At 33.8% G+C, this 4,831-nt stretch overlaps 1 long non-coding RNA gene across 1 annotated transcript; it reads left to right on the forward strand.

The window, feature by feature from the left end:
- The first annotated feature begins 1,472 nt into the window (after positions 1-1,472).
- On the forward strand, positions 1,473-4,604 carry LOC145679870 (uncharacterized). The gene is made up of 3 exons (XR_014130590.1): positions 1,473-1,537; positions 3,564-3,618; positions 4,354-4,604. It is a non-coding gene; the product is annotated as an uncharacterized LOC145679870 (long non-coding RNA).
- Positions 4,605-4,831: the final 227 nt, after the last annotated feature.

Raw genomic sequence — 4,831 nt, forward strand, 5'->3', positions numbered from 1 at the left:
TCCAGTTATGTGTAAAAACAATTCAAAACCGTTCAACCGTTCATAGGGGAGCTCAAGGACAAACATTGTTATTCAAATGTATGAATTAGACAATTTCTGGTTTGCTTTTTAGTTCTTCTTCTTATTATTATTTTGCTCTCAGAAACTCAGATCTCAGACAGTTATATTGTTATATCAAAGTTTCATCTTTGTAAAATTTAGGCCTGCAAGTTTTGATCCAGAGCGTAACAAATTGTAATATTTATTTTTATATAGGCAATACTACTTTACGAAGTCAGTATTGTGGTTTATAAAAGTTAAAAAATCTAACGATATCCCATACAAATTCTGGAACAACCTTTAAAAGCCTTAATTTTGTGTCAAACCAATCAGTGACTAGCGCCAAAATCGTTTTGAGACTTGCTTTTAGTCTATGCGATTCTTTACGCGTACTTATTTTACATATTTTAAGCATCACGTAGAAGACCCTTTTCTACGCGCAACTATCTAAACCTGGCTGGGAGAATTGTGAAAAACTCCATTTTTGCATATATTTTGAATCCCCGCTTCGTGTTCCATTTTAAACAAAATAACATGATAAAATCCTAGGCTATGGCCCAGCGATGTGGTTCAGTGGTCTAGGAAAAGTTTGAGGACAAATATGGTAAACACTCTTTCTATATACTGTATATAGGTATTGTATTTATTGTTTACTGGTAATCAGAGAGAAAGACTTAGGAGACTGCCTACATACACAGAGAAAAATCAATAATCCGTTCGGCATGTAAATGCTGTTTTTACCAGGTTACGCGCGTCACCACATTAAGTAATGTTTCATCAGTAGTACGATCTACACCACCGTACAGCGAAAATTTTGTATTGTGGGACCACCATTTCAAATCTAGAATTAACGCCATACCATTCCGCGGTGATAACTTACGTATATAATGTTGTCACCACCTTTCTACGACTGTCTCCTTTTAGTTCTTTCTAAATCTGTGACTCCCTACCTTACGAGGGTAATAAGACGTCATACGTCATATTATTCTGTGAGAAGAAAAGAGAGGAAAAATGTTTTTAACACGAAACCCAGACGCCAAACTTCAGATTTGGCATGGTGTTCCCACCTGCTGTACTTTTATACATGAAATTATATTACTTAAAGAGCGCACCCGCGTAAATACGATGTATCCACAAGGAAATACTAGTCCTTTTTTTCTCAGCGTAGCAAAGTATATTTCATTTGTTGAAATTAAATAATAAATGTAAATCAATAGGCATTCGGATACGAAACTTACAATACGATGTAGATTTTCCTATGAACATTTCTCTTCCGTTAATTAATTACGAAACAATTCAAACGCTACACTAAATCAATAAAATTAAATTAATGAAAATCAATTAAAAATAGTTTCGGAATTTTCTTTCCGTAGTTTCTCTAACAAACTTTCCTACGGAGGTTCACTAAATAAAAAGACGAACCAAACACTGACCAACATCAGTAGTTCCTTCAGAAAACACTACAACAATTACTCCAACAATGGCTTTCCAATCCCAGGTAAGGTTCAGTTAAATTATATAATGCTTAAAATAAGTAGGAGTGTTTCAGTATGTCTCTTCTCCCCAGCAGTATCATTTCAGATTTTGTTTGGGGCAGGGGGGTTAGGTTCTCCATTTCTATAAGAATTACACATTTGTTTTCATTTGCATATGATGGTAATATACAATTGGCTCAAACATACTTACGTATTTCTTAAACTCAAGACGGTGACAATTGACCCTACTGTCCTCAAACGGCGCTCATCGTCAGTGGCGTACCCACGTTTAATGTTTAAGAGGTCATCACGCCCTCCCCCCCTCAAAAAGAGAAACAAAATTAATTTTGTAACTCAACATACATTTGCACCCTTTGTTAATAAAACTATACTTGTTTAACAGAAAAACGATTGAAGTAGCTAAGAGATTTGATCTTGACACTTCAGTTAACCTAATTCTAAAACCTTTTCTTACAATATAGGTGGCAGTATTTAAAAATTGTTTATCCTGTTTTCAGAAGTAGAATAACACATGCTTAATACTATAGACGTAGTGTCTCGTAATATTATATGCCGCAAACGTTCTATTCCTCCTAACATGGGTGTCACCATTAAGTTTTTCCTAGTGTGAACCAAGAATTTTTTTATGATGGCTGGATTTTTACATGTTAAAGCGAACCGAAATTCCTGTTTCAGTATGCGAGAGCATTACTAGCTTGCCATGAACTACATAAACATATATAATTATATATATACATATTGGATATATTATTATTATTATTATTATTATTATTATTATTATTATTATTATTATTATTATTATTATTATTATTATTATTATTATTATTATTATTATTATTTAGGTTTCGACTAGGGATGTACAAAATCGGATTTTATAAAACCCGAAACCGGTTTCGGTTTTCGTTACTCCCCACTTTAGTACAGTGATACTGAAATAAATTTGGCTTTCATGTATGTTCCATATGTGATTAACGATGTTCACAGAAAACAAACATTATACTGACATCTTCGAAAAAGAAAAAAAATACTTCCCATAAGCCCTATCTTTCACCGTACATAGGATTCCAGCATACAAATTATAAACTGTATTATTCATGTTTTTCAAGACTTTCTACCATGTGCATTAAAATTTACCATTCGCAGGAACAAATACAGAGAATTAGAAAGTAAGTGGATGTTCAAATATTATGATTATTTAGCTGCTGTTTAGAGATATTGTTACGATTCCGTGTTCTATTCTCGCATTACGATCCCGGTGGACGCAATAAAGTTTTGAAGTATTGCATGAGTATCATGAGGCAATTGGGGAGCTGACTGAATTAAGAATGAATGAACCGTTTTTAACCAAATATAATATGGTGATTTCAGAGCGCGCGCTGTGTGTTGTAAGGGGTAGCATGTCTCAATTGATCATACTATTGAGGAATGAAAGACCGAAAAACGGGACGTTTCATCGACTTAACCTTGGAAAAGCGTAGATCGCGAAATCTCATTGTAAACCCTGGAAAACAAAATTTTCAGCATTAGAAATAGGGAGAAATCATTTTCGTTTTGTTCTGCGAGCACAACTTTTCGAAGCCATTATATCTTGACTGACTTTCCACATTAAATTAAGTACTGCATCTTCTAAAACATACAAATAAATTGCAATGTAAAAATCAATATTTCCAATACTAGTGTATCTTTTATTATGTTTTTTGTACAATAATCCGGGTATAATCGCGGCTTTATTGTATGTTTAATTTTTGGTTACAATAATTAGTCACAATTCAATACGAAATTATTCCCAACAATTATCCTTTATTTTACAATGTTATGATCCTTTGTTTTATTTTTTAAACTTAGTTTTATCTGGACTCTTAGGTAATGTCATGTTCAATCCATATGTTGTTATATCGTTTCTTCTATTAGGTTGCACATTTGTTCTATTAATCAGATTGGAAAAATCTACTTTAATGTAAGTGAAATATTTGACTACTTGAGTATTTCTCGCTTGCTGATGATGTATGTTCTCTGTTATATTTTTAGGTTATTTTACTTGTCTTGGCTGCTTTCGTCCTTGCTGTTCAAGGAATTGGATATGGTATGTTAAATCTTTATTTAGTTTAATTGTAATTGATCTTTAATTGACAATATGATCTTCGACAGAAGAAGACGTTAAAACGAATATAAATATTGTCAATGCAATTTGTTAAAAATTCATAAATATGCGTAATAGCATAAACCCTATCCTATCAGATTAAAGATCGCATTGTTTAAAACAGTATTAATGTGATCTTCCATAAGGATATTAAACTCTCAAAGACATTATTAATTTAGTTTCTCTGTAACCTTAGTACTTCGTAATCTTTCTATACAACAGACAGTAAAGAAAAATAGATTTCAACGTTGTCCTTCTGTTTTGTTTTTGGTTTATTGATTTGGTTTAGGTTTAGCCTCCCTTGCAGCAGCGAGGCTATAAGAGATGTCGATCTACAGCTTAACGTCTTATCCACAGTACATAAGATCCCGCTTGGAATCGAACCTGGTTCCCCCATGCCAAATCGCACACAGTAACCGCATATTCACGAGATAGATTTCTCCGCTTTCGACATAAATTGTATTTAAAACTCTTTCTAGTCTAGTGGGAGATCCGGGTTCGATTTCCGGCGGGAGCTCATGTGTCTCGAATTCCTCGTTAATCAGTATGTTCACATCTCATAGCTTTGCTGCTGAGCGGGACTTTAAACTCAAAATTAACTCAACCCAACTCGTTCTAGTTTAATGGTTCTTATTTGCAAATTTAATTGCTGATTTGCCTATTTGTTCTATCTTTCAGGTGGTGTGAGCAGCTACGGTTATGGCATTAGCCACGGCCACTACCCAGGTATCTATGGCCTCCGTGGGTATGGATTGGCTTCTGGTTATGGATTCCCCCACGGTTATGGTGGTTTCGGATCTCTTGGAGGTGGAATCGTTGGAGGAATTGTTGGTTAGGTGATGAACACTTTAATCAAATTTTTCTCAACGGACTATAACGGAATAATAGAACTAAAATGAAATAATGCCTTCAATTTAGAAAAAAAAATATTTGGCTGTATATAAAAAAGAAACTAAATAAAAATGCTTACATTACACTCCTTTTGGCTTCTTTTGTAATTACCGCAGTCGTTTTGTGTTTTCCATACACTCATCTTGATATCTAGTTGTGTCGATTGCGTGCTTATACTTGGCTTACCATTATAAACTTACCATTATAAAGGTGATAACAAATAAGTACAAGTGTAACGGTCACAGTGTATTTATCACTTTAGCTG

This window comes from Thermobia domestica, chromosome 2, assembly GCF_964235325.1.
Source record: "Thermobia domestica chromosome 2, izTheDome1.hap1.1, whole genome shotgun sequence".
In the NCBI taxonomy this organism is placed as follows: domain Eukaryota; kingdom Metazoa; phylum Arthropoda; class Insecta; order Zygentoma; family Lepismatidae; genus Thermobia; species Thermobia domestica.